The sequence below is a fragment of the Cryptomeria japonica genome, chromosome 5 (assembly GCF_030272615.1).
Source record: "Cryptomeria japonica chromosome 5, Sugi_1.0, whole genome shotgun sequence".
NCBI lineage: Eukaryota > Viridiplantae > Streptophyta > Pinopsida > Cupressales > Cupressaceae > Cryptomeria > Cryptomeria japonica.
This window is the reverse complement of record NC_081409.1, coordinates 195,895,716-195,916,456: the sequence shown is the minus strand read 5'-3', so window position 1 is coordinate 195,916,456 and position 20,741 is coordinate 195,895,716. Positions and strand designations below refer to the sequence as shown.

Here is a 20,741-nt window from a genome sequence, read left to right as displayed (position 1 = left end):
AATATTCAGTTTTGATTTCTAGCTTTCATACACATCGACTTTCTATGGGAGTTGCATATGTTGTGCCTACCTTTAATGCATTTTGCAATCTTCTGATTCAAGAAGTAAAGCTAATTCAAATGTGCCTCATCAAGTCTTCTAAGTAACATGCATCAATGGCAATTAAGCCTAAGGGCCAGAAAAAAACAAGGAATCTTGAAAAGAAACTAAAGAACAAAAAAAGACCAAAAAGAGAAAGAGCACAATCAAATTCTAAATCCTCTCCCTTAGAAATGGATTCGTCTAGGAATGATAAGCCCAAATGTGTATATTGAAAGAAACTTGGGCATGTTGAACATCAGTGTTATGCAAAAATAGATTAATGAGCTGAAGCATCTTCTGCAAAAGAATAATATAAAATTGCTTTCAACTTTGTTGCAAGGTTCATCATCATATTCATCTTCTTCTAAAAGTTAGAGCAGCATAAGTGGAAGGGATTTGTTGATATTGCAGGTTCTTATTCAAGGAAATGGCTTCTTGACTCTAGAGATTCAAATCATATGGCTTTGTCACAAACTATGTTTTCTTCATTAGAAACTTGATTCATGCCTCATATTCTATGGGCAATGGCACTTCTACGAGTGTATGTGGGAGAGGATCTATTGACATGGGCAAAGGATCATTCAATGATGTCCTTTGCGTTCCTTGTGAACTAATCTCCTATCTATCTATCATATTACACATAATCGGAAAGGTAAGAGTGTGAGTTTACACATAATTATGTGGTTATTTAAGATTTGTAGAGAAATGATGTCATTGCAGTTGGGGAGGTAGATGATCATTCTACAGTTTATACCTTCTCGAATTCTGCCTCTAACAATCTTTCAACTGATGTTCAGACTCAAGTATCTAGTATGGTCAATTTTCAAGATGAGCAATATGGTCATCTTAATCTTCATGTCCTTTCATCGAATGAGGTTATAAAGACATGAAATTCCTCTCTCATCATCTATTGCCCAATCGAAGTTTAGTACTGCTTTATTAAAGGTTTCCATCAATTCTTTGAAACAAATTCATATCATTCTTGATCTACCTCATTGGGACGTCTACTTCCCAAATATTTCACATCTGTCTGTTCAATACAACCTAACGAATCTTGAGGACACCTTTGAGGACTTAGTCTTCCTGTTTACAAATAGTGATTCTACAATTGTTCTTTCCTTGTCTTTGGTATCTATTCTCCATTTGTTTCCACATAGTTTTGAAAGGATACTTCCTTCAATCAGGTTTAGAACTCCTAGTTTGATTTTTTAGCACCAACATGATGACATCTGAGCAACATCCAAAGATTCTTTATCCTACATTTTCTTCCCTCTTATTCCTTTTTGGAATGGGAAGACCTCCTACATAGTTTCTTGAGTTTTTTCTTCCTACGGGAAGAAAAGTTGTTCCACAATAGTTCATCTTCTTCAACATGTGGGAGGCTACACATTTGGGGGTGAGGGCGAGGGCTACATGGTCTTCCTCTCTCTCCTCTCCTTTCTTTAGGGGAGCTTCTCTATCTTTTTTCTTGAGGCATTTCTTCTTTGTGAGGGATTCATATGTACATGGATACATCATTTGGCTGCACATTGTCCAAAATAGTCCCACAAAGGAGAGGGTCCCCAAACTTTGATCTTTTCTTGGCTCAAGCCATAGAGAATGGAACCCAAAAAAGACCAACATAAAGAATCACCAAGCCCACCAATAGCCACAAACGATGCAACAAAGACACAACAAACTCATATAGACAAAACAAGGTAATGCAAGGCCACAAGGCTAAGAATGAGATGAGCTAATTAAATCAAGCAACACACCTGCCAACATACCTTTGCCATCTCATCACCAACTCCCAAATAAATTGAGCATCACCACACTTAAAGCCACATAATCATTACATTCAAGAGAAGCAAGAGAGAAATACAATCAAAGAACAAATATCAAACATAAAACCATAGGGACCCTTACTCTTACCTTTAATGGAGGCAAATCAATTTCTAAAATAGTGGCAAGGTCATCCCACTCATCCACACAATTAGCCACAAAACAAGTCAAAGGATTTAAGTCCACACCAACATTGGCAAGCAAATCAATCGCATTATTGCACTCATGATAGCAATGATTGAAAAGGACCGCATCAAAACTTTCATAGACACCAAGCACCTCATCCAAAAAATATTTCAGCTTCCAATTTGGGTAGTCCATTTTAATCAACCCTTGAATAGCCACCAATGAATCACCTTCCAAAATCAATTCTTACATCCCACTATTAGGGGTAAAAACGTATGTTAGTACAAATAATAATTATAAGTGTGTTATGTGTGTTTATGTTTTGCTGTTGCCGAGAGGTTCCTGTCGGGTAGTTGGGAGTTGGTGACGGTTGGCAACTTGGCCAACCGTCGGGTCTATGTATTGTTTGGTTGGAACCTCGGCAAGGGGAGGATGTATGGACAATTCTGGACATTGGAATAAAGATATAACTTTCTGGTCTAATTATTATCATTTGTCATTTATGTTATGATGTACAATTGTTTTGTTCCATGAATACTTGGTACGTGCAGGAAGTACTATGTTATATTATTCACCAACTATACATTTAGGACTAAACATTTTGGCACCGTTGCCTAAACGAACCTGGAGATAACCATAGCGGCAAGCGAAAGCAATTAATGGGCCGACCATTTAACCAACAATTAATTGTCGTGGACAGCGACACGCACGAAGAGAGTACCGCGGAAGAGGAACGAGAGGATCAGTTGACGACAGACTTGGTGGAGTTGTGGGACGTGTCGGTCACGCAATACGTACGGCGAGAGGCTCAGGAGAGAGCCGTCTCGGAAGGTACGGTACGTGGTGAACTCACCGTCAACACCCCCGTCTTTGACCTACTCGGAAGTATTCCAAGGTTACTCGCTAGGAATTTGATTGCACTCCGAGACCAAAGGTAGGAAACGGCAAAGGAACTTCAGCGGCAACAAGTTCTCCGATGGTACGAGGAACGGAGTCGTAGGGAGGAAGAGGAGAGGGAGGCCAGTCAGCGTCGTACCTCTGGCAATTGATGCCCCTACGACCGAACAAAGACAGACGTACCACTGCTACCGAAGGAGTAAATGAGGGAACTGTACGGCGATCTCTCCGCATAAAAGAACAGGCCGACAATAGACGGCGACTAAGAGAGGTTGCCAACTCGAGGAGTCCGGAGAAACACAGCAGAAGTCGGAGTGTGAGTTGGAGTCGTAGTCGGGAGAGGCAAAGCCGTGTACATGGAAGGAGTTGGCCGAGGTCGCTAGGAACCTGCCACTTCCAGACGTAGCGGAGGAAGATCTCGCCGACCAGGCCCCACACTCGACGTCAAGTGAAGAAGACTCCAGAACTGAATCGCAAAGCACCCAATCGGAATTTTCCGAACAAGGAGAGGAGGCGGTACGAGACCTGCACGAGGAAATCGCCACTATTTTCGAAGCAACGTTGTCCGGCATTAAAAACTTGTCCTTGTCGGAGGGCATCAAAATAGGAAGATCGGATCCGGAAAGCCCGGGAAGGAGGGACTATAGAAATGAAGGTGACCAAAGCCCGGTTGGCAAGGGCCCAACCAAACCAGGAGCGTACAGTACCCTCCGGACACATAGTACCTTCCCGACATATAGCCATTTCCAGGCACTACATAAAACCGCACAGAAAAGAACGATAGCACGCACCCCGGAGAAACAAAAACTTTCAAAATTCATGGGCAATGGGTCAAAGGACCCCGTACGGCATTGAAAGACATGCGTCACCATCTGGGAAGCAAATGGCCAAGACGACCGAGACTACTGGGTGAAGGCATTTCCGGCCACTCTGCGAGGAATAGCTATTGAGTGGTACACAGACCTTGATGCTCAGCATAAAACATTTTGGAGCAATCTGAAGAAGGCCTTCGAGGAAAAATTCAAACTCCTACGGGATGAGAACGAGATTGTGGCGGAAATTTACAACACCAAACAAGGAAAAAACGAAAGTGTGCGCGCATATAACAAAAAGCTGAGGGAATTGCTTAACAAAATGGAGAACCAACCGGCAGATGGCCTCAAGAAGCGGTGGTTTGTGGAAGGATTGGTACCATTCCTGAGAAGGACGATGAAAGTAGTCCCTCCGCCATCATACGATGAAGCATACAACCGCGCCATGGATATTGAAAGTGAAAACAAGACATCCCGGGAGAAGCGACGGACCAGTAATGGTGACAGCACGGACGAAGACAGTGACGAGGGATCCAAAACCGTGCAAGCACTCCGGAAGGATATGATGAGGATGATGAAGGAGTTAAAAGGTGACAAAGAAAGTGGTAGGGAAGGAAAAGAACTATGGTGTACTGACTGCAAGATTGAAGGACACACTAAAGGAAGTTGTCCCCGTAAAGTTTTCTGTGACATCTGCCAAGTAATGGGACATTCCACTAAGGAATGCCCGTACAACTTGAAAGCACGGAGCACACAAGTGCTCTACGCCCAACCCGACCAAGCCACACCGCCGGCGACACCGCCAAAGCCAACAGCAAACTCTGACGCCTCACCTGAAGGGTACAGAAACAATCGGGGTAACAATAGATCCAATAATAACACACCGAGGAGCAGAATTCAATACGACGGGAAGGGGTGACCCATGATTCAGTGCAGGAAGTGCAACGAATGGGGTCACTTTGCTCGAGAATGCCAAAACGGAGGTGATGTAGGAAGTCTGTTGTGCAGATGGTGCGGTCCAGGAAATCACGAGGACATAGATTGTCCAAAACAAAAAAGGGTGAACATGCTCGATGTGGAGGGATCAAGAGAAGACGTACTGGCAATCACAAGGTTGCAGAACAAGAAAGCCATGTACCCGAACCCTCGCACAGAAAAAGAAAGACTCCAGGAGGCAAGGGCGGATATCGAGCGGGCGATGGCTGGAGAGCAGAGGGCCTCACATCCGGTTGCTGATACACCAGTCCGAGCGCAGCCAAAGAAGAATATCATCAAGCAGATGTTACAAACCACAATACCCGTACGGGTGTCAGACCTTCTACAGACCATGCCACAGTTAAGGATGGCTCTGACAAATGTAACCGGGGACACTACCATCGGTCAGGGACACCAAACAATGAAAAAGTCTAGTACAGACCCGGTGAAGGGATCCAGTACTGATGCCATGAACCCTATGCTACTAGCGGTGGGCGTCAAACGGAAACCCGCAGTGGTAGAGATGGATATATTGGGACAAAAGCTGACAAACACCATTGTTGATGGTGGGTCCAGAGTCAACGTACTGTCGAAGGAAACTTGGCGGAACCTCGGCAAGCTGACTCTATGGCCACCAACCTTCCACCTGGTCGGTGCAGATCAACACGGCATCAAACCCCTTGGCACCCTCATGGCACAAAAGGTGGTAATTGGGACGCAACACTTCCTTCTGGATTTTGTAGTCATCCCTTTGGAAAGGAAAGCGTACAACGCTCTTCTAGGAAGGGGTGGCTGATCATGGCCAAAGCTAACCACAACTGGAAAAGGAATACGCTTTCAATCGAGAGTGACGATCATAAGTATGTAATTGATCTAAGGAACCAGTCCGTTAGCGAAGAGCTCATGTCATCGGACTCCGACTCGGAAGATTCAAATAGATGGGAGTGGGGTTCTACAGGAGACAGAGGAGGGAAAGAACCCGACGAGGAAGGAGTGTTGGAACTGGACGAATGTTCTGAGGATGGAACCAATTCACTGGCGGGAACCAATTCACTGGCGGGACTTTTTCATTGGCAAATGGAGGACTATGAGGTCTTCCACCTAGAGTGTCACATGCTTCAAATATGTGAGATAGGAGAATCAAGCGGCGGGATGGAAGAACAATCCTTTTCCCCGAAGTGCGGTAGATACCAAGAGGGAATGGCACGGATGGACGACACGCCAACCCACCAGTTTGAACGGGATAAACCCATCAAGTACGAGGAAAGGGATGTGGAAAAAATCAATCTAGGCAAGGACGAGGACCCGTAGGGGATGATTGGAACCCCGTACTAGATCACTCGTACGACGTATGCCAGTCGAGGGAGTGTTTGAGTTATCTGTACGGTGTACGATCGGCAAAGAAGGGAGACTGGCATAGCCCGTACGATGTACGACCTGCAAGAGGAGGAATACCGTACGGCGGAACATTGCACCCACAGGAAACTAAGTCATACGATCTTGTACGACTAGCAACAGATAAAGGAGAAAGATTGTACGATCAAAAAATAGACAAACCGTACGTGCAAGATCCGTACAATCCCCTCCTTCACGGTGTTTGTACACGCAGGGAGCGGTTGTATGAAAAGTTTGAGGGTATCTGTGCAGAGATTTGTGCCATCGATGTGAAGCTAAGTGAAGAGTTGGCACAGGTTGAAGAGGTCGTACGACCAGGGAGCGAAAGTGCACAAGTTAATCCGTACAATGTAGAGGCAGCAGTTGGTCCAATGGTCCGTACCAGTATGGCAAACCAGACAATGGCAGAGGAGGCCGCACTAGGGACAAACGAGGTCGTCGTACAGGTAATTGGTGCTAGTATGACAGGTTCAGGTACTGGTACGACGATCACTGGTACCGGGTCGAAAGGACAACTTCTGGCAGAACAAATTCATGTTTTTTTCAAGCTGGAATACAAGACATTATACATGTGCCATCATGTTATTAGCCTATTCCTGGACGCCATACGCGTGCAAGTACCACCAGAAATGTGGGGAACCTTTGAACCTCGCAAACGGGTTGAACCAAATAAACCCACCATGTACTACTACATTCACCTGGACATCCTTGGCGACACAACACAGCCCACACGGAAGAGGAGGAAACTAGACACATCTGTAGAAATTGAAGAGGTTAGCAGCGCAGAGGATTCGGAGGAGGTGGAAGAAACAGAAGAACAGGAAAGTGGGGATGAAGGGTTCCACCTGTCAGGACACACCGCTGTAGAGGAGGAAGAGGTAACAGAGTCATGGCAACAGGAAGAAGATGAAGAGGAGCAACAAAAAGGATTGTGAGCGCAATGGAAGAGTACGAGGGTGAAATTTACACCCTCGAAACTAGCCTCGACACACCTGGTACCTCAGGAGGCGCTTGCAGTAGCTAGCCCAGTGGGAGATGTACGACCAGTGGGGGTGTTGTTCCAAAAGATTTGAGAGGGGGAACCGTCGGCACAACGACTGGTATCGTTGCCACAGATCAGTTTGGCCGTACTTGCAACAGGAACAGAAACCAGTACGACGACAACAGAAACTGGTACGGTGTCTGTAGAAACTGGTACGACGACCGCAGAAACTGGTACGTCGGCAGCAAAAACTGGTACGATGTTGACAGAAACAAAAACTGGTACAGCGGCAACAGAAACTGGTACGGCGGCAACAGAAACTAGTACGACGGCAGCAGAAACTGGTACGGTTTCGGCAAAAACTGGTACGGTTTTGGCAAAAACTGAAACTGGTATGACGACAGCAGAAACTGGTACGACAATAGCAGAAACTGGTACGGTGTCTGCAGAAACTGGTATGGTGCCAACATGTACTGGTACGACATAAACTGGTACGGTGCCAACAAGAACTTGTACGGTGCCAACATGTACTGGTACAACAGAAATTGGTACGATGCCAATAGGAACTGGTACGGTGCCAGCAAAAACCGGTACGGTACTAGTAGAAACTGGTACAGGTGACTTGGAGGCAAAAACCGGTACGGTACCAACAAAAACTGGTACGGGTGACTTGGAGGCATTAGCAACCCAAGTGGTGACACTCACTTCATAGCTGGAACAAAAAGATAAAAAGCTACTGGAAGCTGCTCACATGGTAAAGAAAGCTCGGGAACGACAGTTAATGGCAGAAAAGAACCTGAAACTCCAGGTCGGACAGCAGCCTCCTACCGCGACCACTATAGGGACGCCTCCTCCCTCTTCTCGGTCTTAGCTATGTTTTTCATTTCAGTTTCTCTTGTCTGAGTCGTCTGGAAGACAACTACATTTTTGGGGGGGCTAATGTTAGGGGTAAAAACGTATGTTAGTACGAATAATAATTATAAGTGTGTTATGTGTGTTTATGTTTTGCTGTTGCCGAGAGGTTCCCATCGGGTAGTTGGGAGTTGGTGAGGGTTGGCAACTTGGCCAACCGTCGGGTCTATATATTGTTTGGTTGGAACCTCGGCAGGGGGAGGATGTATGGACAATTCTGGACATTGGAATAAAGATATAACTTTCTGGTCTAATTATTATCATTTGTCATTTATGTTATGATGTACATTTGTTCTGTTCCATGAATACTTGGTACGTGCAAGAAGTACTGTGTTATATTATTCACCAACTATACATTTAGGACTAAACACCCACTTCCTAGTAAGATAAGGCCCTTCAATGATTGTCATCCATTCAGCTTCATGATTGATGCCAATACCCAAGAAAAAAGAACCTCCTTTCTCAAAACACCCTTTATCATTCCTCAAAATAAATCTAGCACCATCAATGTCAAGATTATTGTAAAAATTAATATAACACAATATTTAAATATTCTAGTAAATAATAGATACCGATCACAAAGAGGATCATCTCCTTATATAGACATTGGGGAATGAAACCATGCAAAAGGATAAACATGACATGACTCACCCAACGCTAAAAATAGAAAACTAAAAAAGCAGAAAAAAAAACACTTGCCATTAAGGTGACTTTATTACAATTGCTAGCCTTATCTACTAATAATTATTTAATATTATTCTAATACCCCTCTTTAAGGCTTCACTAAAAATCAAAGCAAACTAACATAAGCATATCAAACTAAAAATACCCTAAGCCATGAATTCGCCATTTACTTTGAAAATAGACCATACACCAAGTAGAACTCCATCAAACTACCTGAAAACTTCATAAAGGTGTAGCTTCCGAGCTGAATTCCCAAGTTCCCTAATTAGCACCTCCCTGAACACCCGAATCAATAATCTTCCAAACCATTGGACAACAATCCATGCTAAGCTACACTCACAGCTCCACCAAGGTGTCTCATAACCCTTGTAAGGATATGATTCCCATGATCATAGACTCCCAAGCTAACTAGGGAACCATCCAATTTGAATTTTATCTATATTGGGTTCTGTTGGTGTACGTTTTATCATTCACCGAACATTAGAATACAATGTCAAGGACACTCTACCCTCTCTTGAACAAAATCACTACGTGTGCCAAGATTGCAAAGAAAGACCACACGGCAACTCCAAGGTTTATATGTGCGAACAAGCGAAGCTTCCTTGGTTATGTATGCTGAAATACAAGGGGACTTACGCTTGGCTCGTTCAATTCACAATGAAGGTCTAGACAATGAAGCTCTATCGTTTGGGTCTTGGATCATGGACTTCAAGAAAACTGAAAAGGAGATAATGTTAAGAGGTTCTAATCTATTCCTAAGAATTCAAGAGACGGTATTGACTAAGGTGACTTTATTACAATCGCCAGCCTTATCTACTAATAATTATTTAATATTATTCTAATACCCCTCTTTAAGGCTTCACTAAAAATCAAAGCAAACTAACATAAGCATATCAAACTAAAAATACCCTAAGCCATGAAATCGCCATTTACTTTGAAAATAGACCATACACCAAGTAGAACTCCATCAAGCTACTTGAAAACTTCATAAAGGTGTAGCTTCTGAGCTGAATTCCCAAGTTCCCTAATTAGCACCTCCTTGAACTCCCGAATCAATAATCTCCCAAATCATTGGACAACAATCCATGCTAAGCTACACTCACAGCTCCACCAAGGTGTCTCATAACCCTTGTAAGGATATGATTCCCATGATCATAGATTCCCAAGCTAACTAGGGAACCATCCAATTTGAAATTTATCTATATTGGGTTCTGTTGGTGTACGTTTTATCATTCACCGAACATTAGAATACAATGTCAAGGACACTCTACCCTCTCTTGAACAAAATCACTACGTGTGCCAAGATTGCAAAGAAAGACCACACGGCAACTCCAAGGTTTATATGTGCGAACAAGCGAAGCTTCCTTGGTTATGTATGCTGAAATACAAGGGGGACTTACGCTTGGCTCGTTCAATTCACAATGAAGATCTAGACAATGAAGCTCTATCGTTTGGGTCTTGGATCATGGACTTCAAGAAAACTGAAAAGGAGATAAGGTTAAGAGGTTCTAATCTATTCCTAAGAATTCAAGTGACGGTATTGATTAGGTGAACCCAATAACAACACTTTGTTTGCCACGGTAGGACAACTACACAAAGTGGGTGCAATCTTCAAGGGATGTGCTTATGATTTTCACGTCATGAATAACTACCATCAAATCGAACAATATTCATCCAGACAGAAGTTAAGCATCCACAAAGTAAGCTCGGACTAACTTTACACAATGAACAAAAATCATTTGTTCATCAAAAGTATGAGCGGAAGATTCACCATAAATCAATACTTATCAAATCTTGCATTCGTCTAACATACATGAAATAAAATCTAAACTGTGATGAGGGATAAGAACCATGCAAACTCCAAAATAAGAGAAGTAATCACCATCAATTTGAACAATGCATTACTTATTACTTCGGCAGTCGTAAACAACAATTTGCTTATCTCAACATGTTTTGCAACATGCTCCCATGATTTACAAATGAGGGGTGAACTCAATTTATAGGCTCCCCAATTACAATTCAATGGCCAGGATTGATTTCAAATCAACGGTTGTGATTACAAAATAAAACCCTAATTAGTGTTTGCTACAACTAGCTACCCCTCAACCAATGAGAAAATTACATTTGAGAAACTTGTCCTTCTTGCTAAATATAAACCAATAATAAAATAGAAGGTTGTTGCATTGTGAAGTGTGCCTTCTAGAAGCTTCTGGATAAGTCAGGTTCATTGAGCCTAGACATGTTGACTTGGAACAATCTGATCCTTCTTGCTAAATATAAACCAATAATAAAATGGAAGGTTGTTGCATTGTGAAGTGTGCCTTCTGGAAGCTTCTGGATAAGTCAGGTTCATTGAACCTAGACATGTTGACTTGGAACAATCTGATTGTTGAATGTCCTCCCTGAATTCTCCAATTTGTGTTGAGAAATTGTCTAAGCATGGAAATTTGTTTGGAATACTCTTCTTGCCACCATCTGATTCTAATTGGGAGCTTGTCTTTAATTCTTCAGGAGATGAAATCCTTCAAGAAGTTGCCCTGATTGCTTCAATAGATTTGGGATTGTAAATGAAATCCTCCAAGGAATTTCTTTCTATATTTTCGCCAAGCCTAAAGACTTTCCTTTCTTGATGCCTTGAAATTCTTTCATGTGCACTAAATTTGGAGAACTCCCCTGTGCCTATGCCACAATGGAGGAAATTGGAACTTTCTTTGTGAAGTATTTCCCATACTTTGCCAAATTTTGGCTATTCAATTTCATTTTGTGACACCTTCATGTGAACCTTCCAACACCTAGCCGAGATTTTGGTCATCTCTATGCTCAAATGAACTTTGCCTGTGGATTTGCCCTCAATTCTGAATTTGGCTTGTGCTAAGTAGGACAAACTCCACCCTCAGACAAGGATTTTATTCATTTCCTCTTTACTTTTCCTCTTTATTCTTCTTCTTTCTTCTTGTTTTCTTTCCAACACTTGGTCAAATTTTGATTCTTTTGTTGTGGAAAATTCCACAATTAGCCAGCTTTATTTATTTTATTTTCTCTTGGCAAATTCCAACACTTGGGTCGGACTTTGGAAATTCCTTTGCTTCCTTGGGTAGGTGAATGTGTTGGCAAAGAGCCTTTAGAAATTCACGTGTGTTCAGAAAATTTCAAGTGTTGAAGTTTTTGAAAATTTATGTGAGTGTTGAATTTATTTTCCCTTTGAAAATAATTCTAAGTGTTGGAAAAAAAATATAAAAAATATTTTAGGTGTCGAGCTTTATTTTCCAACTCTTTCAATCTTGATTGATCTTTCAATTGTGGATCTCATGCTTCTTGTCCAATTTGTCTGTTCCTCTAGCCATTTTCCTCTTTCATGGCGAATTTGGTCTCTTGCTAGGCCGAATTGGTTATCTTGTCATCATTTTCTAGTCATGGCGAACTCTACACATGTTTGGGCATACTAACTTTGTGCCATTTTACCTTGCTACCTTCAATTTCCTCTAGGCGAACTTTGTAGATGTCTAGTCATGTGTAAGTTGATTGGCCAACTTCTCTAGGTGTTGGGCGGACTTTAACCTCTTCAAGCCATCTTTTCCTTCTCTTTGGCGAACTTGATCATCTTTGTGTCTATCCCAAACTTCATAGTCTTCCAACCATAGGTGAACCTCATGAATATTTGGACACCTTCCTTAGCTGGGTAGACTTTAGACTTGTCTCGCCATCCAACCTTACTCTCTCTCCTTGGGTGGGGCGAACTTGACAAGTGTTTAGACATTTTTCTTGACTCTTTCCTTGGCGGACTTTGTAGATGCCTTGCCACTTTCTTACATAGCTGGGCGGACTTTGGATTGGCCATTTCTTGAGCGAAATTCATCATAGATTGGACATTTTCAACTTTTCTTTCAATCCACCAACACTTTAGCCAAATTTTCCTTCATCTTCCTTGGGCGGATTTGCTTATTGCTTAGGGAATTTCCTTGACACTTAACCAAATTTTGAAATTTTATTCTCCAAGGAATCAACACTTTGCCAATTTTCTGAATTTTCTCCTTGGCAGACTTCAACTTGTGCCGAACGTTGTGCAACTTGGCTGGGCGGATTTCACAGCTGATCTAACGAGTCCAACCCTTGGGCGAGAATTTTGGCAGGCTTTTTGGACGTGCCCAAAACCTTGGGCGAGAATTTTGGCAGGCTCTTCGAACATGTCCAAACCTTGGGCGAGAATTTTGGCAGGCTCTTCGAACGTGTCCAAACCTTGGGCGAGAATTTTGGCAAGCTCATCGGAAGTGTTCAAACCTTGGCGAGAATTTTGGCAAGCTCTTCAGACATGTCCAAACCTTGGGCGAGAATTTTGGGCGAAGTGGATGGATGCTTTTCGAGGGCGGACTTGACATTGGTCTAGCCATGTGCCACGTTTGAATCCCTTCCATCTCTGCCATCCTCAAGTTTGATTTTCCATGTCGACGATTGATCTGCCATGTTGTCTATCTGGAACATCTTGAACAAAACTCTAGCCTGGAGTTTTTACCCTGCATTTTACACTTGGAGACATAATTTTTTTTATTTTGAAGACATGGGCACTGATGCCATGACCTGAGGGACCCAACCCTAGGTCTACTTTCAAAAAAGAAGAAAAAAGAAAAAAGTAACCCAAAAAAGTTGCTTCCCGAATTGGTTCCAAAGTGCCAAAAATAAAAAATAAAAGAAAAAAACATAAAAAGCAGAATTTCTAAAAATAGAAAGTTTTCAGAGACTTAGAATTGACCCTAGGCAATTGTGATCTCGAGCCATTTGAGCACTTTGATGACATCTAGACACTGTTCCAAGCATGAATTCCCTATTTGACCTGGATGACTTCTCAAAAACTCTAACTCCTCATTGCAAAAAGACTAGTGATTAGCAGTTGCGACGCCAAGGCAAAACCCTCAAAAAAAAAAAAGAAAAAAAAGGGGGTCCCCATTTGCAATGGGGCAATGTGTGAAAAAGGTCACAACAGGTTCCTTCTTGCATTCAAAGTGTGGGCTTCTTAAAATATGTGTAATTCATCATTCATCTTGGTATGGTAATCTTTCTAGGCTCTCTTGGCAATGGATATGAAGGATCTTCAACATGGCAACAAAGTGTGTTGACATTAAGTTCAAGAAGTACCTCAACACATTTCACTTCATGATACCCATAGGAGAAGTGCATAATTGTCCAACTATCTGGGTCTGCTCTATCTTTATTGTACTGATCATTTAGAGCAACTCCAATGAAAAGAACACGGAATGCAACTATTTGAGTCAATGCTACTACTACCTTAATTGCAAAAGTAAGATTGTCACCCGAAATCTCAACATCATAACTTGAAAAATGTTTGGATAATGTAATGCCCCCACCTAAGGCCAACCATCTAGAAAAGGGGTGCTCCAATCCTTAAACACGGTGATTCCTTCTAATAACAAAATAAATAATAATTAACTCAAAACTCAAGGGGTGCTTAATGAAGAAAACACACACTTAAACTGAGAGGGTGTCAAATCAGTATAAGACCAACCTTTTCAATTTATAATTTTAGCAATCTTAAAGCAATGAACAAAACATCCACACAATTAAGATCTAACAAAAGGAACACAAAATGCACACACAATTTTACGTGGGGAGAAAACCACGGAAAAATATTGCTTTTATAGAAAAACTTCTTGCAACTTCGTAGGCACCAACCCACAGGAGACACCAAACTCCTCCACCGAGCACCAACTCAGCAAGAGACACCGATCCCTTTGAGTGAGAGGCTCCAACCTCTTGAACTTGCAAAGTAGAAGGCACCAACCTTTGAAAAACAAAGTGATTGTAATGTTTTGGATCTGTTGTATATCCCTTCAAGGACTTCAACTAATCTGCACACTTCTTCTTACAAATCTGCCTTGAACTTCTGCTCTCAAATCTGCACTCAAATCTGCAATGATTGCTCCCAAATCTCAAAAGTTATCTTCACAAAATTCTGCATTAGGGCTGCTCTAAATGTGTCAGATTTCTGCTCATAAATGTCTGAAATTTTCTGCTCATAAAGTCTTCACATACCCTTCTTAAATCCTCCTCTGCTCTAATCTGCCTTAAAATCAGAAAGATATTCAATGAATTGATGGTATAATGATCCTCAACAAACTTCCATTTGCAGACCTCGATATGCCCCTTCACCAACGGTCATATCCCCTCAAGGTAGGTCAGCCAGCAGCAGGTTTATTTATATAATTTTTATTGTTTACAAACCCTTGCGCAAAGCTGGGCAATAAACTCTATGAGGTTGGACCTAGCATTGATAAACCCTCTTTTTTTATCTATTTATTTATTTAAATTGCCTTTCCAACTAGCTCGGCCAGGGCAGATTTAATATTTATTTTTTGTTTACAAACCTTTTCCAAGGAGGTTGGCCCTCTTAGGCAGATAATTTTTTTTATCCTTATTTATTTTTGCTCCTCATTCTCTCTCAAATTTCTGCTCCTTATTTATTGCACTTGCTCTTAAATGCAGTCCTTTGACATCAATGACAAAATAATCCAACAATCTCCACCTTTGTCATTGATGGCAACCCTTTAAAAATAATCTTCTGACAGCAACAGGCAGACTGAAAAGCTCCCCCTGACTGTATGCTCCCTCTGACTTAACTTCTCCCCCTTTGACATCAATGGCAAAAGGTATCTAGTGCTAACTATATAAGGCAATGAATAGCTCCCCTTAACTCATGCTTCCCTTTAAGAACTTGGTGAATTGATGAGAGTAACAGCACTCCCAATTTCTCCCCCGGGCCCCAGGTACTCAAAAGTCTCTTTTGGAAGAGGCTTTGTGAAGATATCTGCAATCTGCTTTTTAGTAGCAACATACTCCAACTTTACTTGCTACTCAAGTACTTGCTCCCACAAAAAATGTTACTTAATCGGAATATGCTTTGTCCTTCAATGTATTACTAGATTCTTTGAACTGTTAATGGCACTTGTATTATCATAAAGTATGGGAATGGGATGCTCATACCCAATTTTGATATCTTTCAATGGTTGTTTCATCCATTGAACCTGTGTGCAACAAGCTACTGCTGCAAAATACTCGGCCTCTGCAATAGATAATGAAACTAATGCTCGTTTCTTGCTTAGCCAAGACACAAGACAAATTGCCAAGAAAAAATGCACCTACACTGATCCTTTTTGTATCATCAATACTGCCAGCCCAATCCACATCCGTGTATACTTTAAGAGTGAAAAATTCACCTCTTGGGTACCACAATCCAAAGTTCATAGTTCCCTTCAAATATTTCAATATTCTTTTGACTACATTGACATGGCTTTCCTTCGGAGCTGCCTGAAACCGTGCTAAACCAACTACTTGCATAATGTCAGGCCTCATAGCTGTGAGGTATAACAAACTTCCAATCATAGATCGATACATAGTTTAATTGGCTACAAGAGATTCATCATGTTTGCTCAATTTGCAACCAGTAACCATAGGTGTACTTGCTAGATTACAGTCTTCCATCCTGAACTTCTTCAACATTTCTTTAACATAGTTTGAGAAATAAAGATTCCTTTATCTGACTGGGAATTTGCAAACCAAGAAAGAAAGATAGCTCACTTAGCATTGACATCTCAAATTCATTTTGCATGTTGAAGGAAAAGTCTTGGCACATCTTATCATTGTCACCCCCAAAAATGATGTCATCGACATATACTACAATTAGCAACTTATCTCCTTCATCTATGATATTCAAGTTGCTATCCGCTACTCCTCTTTTGAAGCCTTGCTCTTGAATGTACTTGTCTAACCTTGAATACCAAGACCTTGGGGATTGCTTTAGTCTATAAAGGGCTTTCTTCAGTCTACGCACATAATCTTCATTCTCTGATAGAATGAATCCTTCAGATTATTCAATATAAAATATTACAAAATTTAAAATTTAAAAAAATGCAATCCTACAATATGTATAAACCAATAAAAGTTCAAAACAAACCCCAAAAAGCATTTTGCGAAATCCAAAAACTTTTTTTTTCAAAAAATTATAGAACTTTAAAAAAAAAAAACAGAAAAATTTGTTAAAAAACTAAAATAATACATTAGAAGAGTTAACCTTAGAGCAATAGCTGTCCTTTGCAAGCTAGAAATGTCCCTCTAGGACTTTACGATCCTTCTCCTTCAAAAAATACAATCAATCTTCCAAAATGCAAAAATGGCAAAATAAGGATGAGTTTGTGTGCAAATATGTTTGTTTTTTGTCAAACTAGAAATACAGTGGACATGTTTTAGGGTTGGAGGCACTTTTTAGGTTTTGTTTTTATGTTTAAATCTTAAAAAAAATATATTTTTTCTATTTTTATAAATTATGCACTTAGAGGTCATGGGAGCGTGTGGGAGCACCCAAGAAGCGGAAAGGGCATGCCCTATCCTCTCCAAGTGCACTCCCATTGTCAGACAGTACCCAACCAAATGGATAAAAGACCACGACCCTTGAGGACAGAACCTAGTAACTTAGTTTTGAAACTAGAAAAATGTTTGTCAACTCTAGACCCTTTATGCCAAACTTTGAACATTGCAATGGATAAGATAGTAGTCTTTTGTTGTTTCCTAAAGTAACAAAAAATGTGTTTTAATTTGCATCTTTTAGTGTGACAAATAATTGAATAGATGTGTGGTAGAATCACTCTTTGAATTATAAGGGAAAGCTCTCTATAAATTAAAAACTAGACTAGAACTGAACAATATGTACTTGCAATTTACAGTCTTTAAGATGATTTTTGGGGTCGTTCATGTCCATATCAAAAAAAACATATATGTATGTCTTTTGGTTTTGCCTAGGGTAAAAGGCTAAGCCGCTCTTTCAACACTAGGGACAGAATTTTATGCTTTTTGACTAAAAAATAAATCCTAAGGCTACACACTTGCCTTGTTTGGCTAAATGCAAAGATTGAACAATATATGCACATATTCAGATTGAATAGGCTAATACATAAAAACACAATGACTTCCATAAAGTAGATGGACTCGAGATTGTTAGAGTTATCTTTTATTAGCTAATAATTATTTATTTAATTATTAGTCTATTATACTCTATACTTAAGCTAAACTTAGGAATCTTATAATTCTTTAGGGTTTTCACCTTTAGGGTTTCGAGTATCCTTTTATAAAGATTCTTTCTTTGTAATTTCATAACAATTGTAATTATTGAATTGAATTCTTGTTGCACAATCAATATGACTCCTCTTTTCTAGATCTTTGAATTCTGGCCTCCATAGCTTTTTTGCTTCTCTCCTTCTATGACAAGTTTGCATGCAGGTGATCCTTGGGAGTTGTAGAGTTGATTTTTCCTCAACTTCTATATGGTATCAAAGCTCCAGATCTGCATGCCCCTGTTCTCTTCATGAGAGATTTTGGGCCTTGTTCTTCAAATCTGTGTATTCGAGGGTTTGTGCAATTGTTTTTTTCCAATTCTGGGGGTAGCTGATTTTTTTGGTACATTTTGGTGCCAAAAGGACCTCACAGTTGGATTTAGGAGGCCGATTCCACGAATTTTGATATAAAATTCGATATATTTTGGTGTCAGGTGTTCGGGAGGCAAAAAAAATTTAGGCCCCAAGCCATACGGCCTCAGGGCACGCAGATCGAAATATATATATATTTTTGGGCAACTTAACGGCTTACCCAAGCCGGATTTCCAAAATATTTTGTGAAAAACCTTTAAACAAAAAAGGTTTTGTTTTTTTTTTAAAAAAAACAAATAAAAAGAGGGGGTTGTGTTGAGTTACTTACAGACTAATAATTAAGGTCATTCGCCTTCCGTCGCCGCCCACCGGCAATTTTTTCCAGGCCACCGTGCCTTCAAGCCTCCCGCCCCCAGACCACCGTCGCCGCCGCCCACCAAAGCGGCCCTGCCACCCGGAGCACCGTTGCCTCAGCGCCGCCGGTCTTCCGTTGCTGCTGTCGGCCACCGCCCATTTTCCAGCCCCCTGCAACTTTTCGACGACTTGGTATTTTTCTGGCAACCATTTTTTTCCGACAAGGAGACTTTTCTGGCCACGGGATTTTTGTTCCAACGAGTTTTTGACAAGAATACTGTTTTTTGCCTGTGACGTCCATACGGCCGTCAAATTTATGCTCGCAGTCAGATAACGTCAGCACTGTGTAAGCAGTCTTCAGGCCCCTTCTAGGCCCATCCGAAGCACCTTCAGTTTTTTGGCCATATCTTGGGCTCACAAAGGCGTTTTTCGACAAATCTTATATCTTTGGAAAGCTCTTTCCGAGCTCTATCCAAATGTGGAGGTTTGAATTTTTTATTTTGCTTTTTTGATGGTATTTTTTGCTATCAAAGCCAGAGGTTCATTTTTGCACTCCGGGAGACATAACTTGAGCATCCGAATTCCGTTTTTCAAAAACTTTATATCGTTGGAAAGCTTGTTCTGTGCACTTTCCAGACATATGAGTTTTCTTTCCAGATTCTGCTCCAGGTATATTTTATTCAGTTTTTTTCTTTTCAGCACTCTGGTGAATATCTTGGATGTTTCAGGTCCTGGGATCTCTTTTTTTTAGTAGGATGTCTCATCTTTGGTTGTTCTTTCTATATTTCCAGTCTTTTGTCTCTTCTGATCATTGCAAACATTTTTTTTAAGCATTTTATTTATGCAAACGCATTGAGATAAAGTGCTACTATGCATTGTCTACTTGGGATCTTGCACATCTTGTGCCTTATTGTACATGCACTACATTATAAAGTGCCATGGGGGGGTTGATGTTTGTCTTTGTTTGCCATCTACCTTTGTCACGTGAGTGTTCCTTCCACGACATTCGCCTCATGGTGTGTGTCAAGTGAGTGTTCCTTCCACAACACTATGTACTTTCTCTGCACCTTCGATGTTCTTGGTTCTTCGTCATGCAGTTCTTGTTGTCATTCAGTTTCAGTGTACCTGTCCCTCTCCCTTGTCAGCATTATGGGGGATTTCTCCTATTGTTCTAATGTTTCCTTGGTTCGATTGATCAGCTCTTCAAGCTTTGGTGTTTTATGCCACCTATATCTTCGAGTTCAGTTGTTTGCCTTTGTTTGCCATCTGATTCGAGTAGTGTCATTTGAGAGCACTCATGCAGATTACAGTCTTTTCTACTTGGTCATATTCTATTTCAGTGGAGGTTCTTCAGATCAGCAATTACTCTTCGACAGTGTTTGCAGCTTCTTAATGCTTCAGTGGTGTTCTTCATGATCTTTCTTTGTTCCTGTTTTCTGGGACATTCTCTTGTTTGGAGGCTTCTTCAGACCTTCACTAGTCCTCATCTCTTTTTGGAGTAGAGTTTTTTTCCCATGTGGTTTTCTCTATTTCTTCGCCTTACAAAGACTCTTTTGTACTTGGGTACCTCATCAAGCCTAGTTGTCGAGACCCATTGTTACTTACATGCTTTTTTGTTTACATGCATTTTTAGTCCTTAGTTGTTTTTTAGCTACTCACTAAGTTCATCTTAAGGTGGGGTGTTAGAGTTATCTTTTATTAGCTAATAATTATTTAATCATTAGTCTATTATACTCTATACTTAATCTAAACTTAGAAATCTTATAATTCTTTAGGGTTTTCATCTTTAGGGTTTCGAGTATCCTTTTATAAGGATTCTCTCTTTGTAATTTCATAACAATTGTAATAATTGAATTGCATTCTTGTTGCACAATCAATATGACTCCTCTTGTTTGCATGCAAGTGATCCTTGGGAGTCGTAGAGTTGATTTTTCCTCAACTCCTATAGAGATAAAGCCACAATATCCAACTTCAGACCTGCAATTCAAAGCTTATAAATTCGGTAGAAGTTTTTTAATGTGACTCAAAACACAACAAAACATCTCGATAGACACTTTCAAGAAAGATAGGTGTCATAAATACTATTGAGAGCTCAGAGAATAAACATCAAACTTTGGATTAACAATCAAAAATACTGAATTCACATCCCTGCATTGTGCTGAAAGTACTTGTGACAATATATGGTATCAACATTGTATCTAAGCATTTCATGATAGTTTGTCACCCTTATTATTTGTGTAAACCATTACCGTTTAGTTTTCCAATCAATACACT

General features: G+C 40.7%; 1 protein-coding gene across 1 annotated transcript in view; it reads right to left on the bottom strand.

Moving 5' to 3' along the window:
• Positions 1-20,741, bottom strand: part of LOC131027979 (bifunctional riboflavin kinase/FMN phosphatase) — an 81,254-nt gene that overhangs the window by 44,590 nt on the left and 15,923 nt on the right. The gene's annotated exons all lie outside the window — the stretch shown is intronic.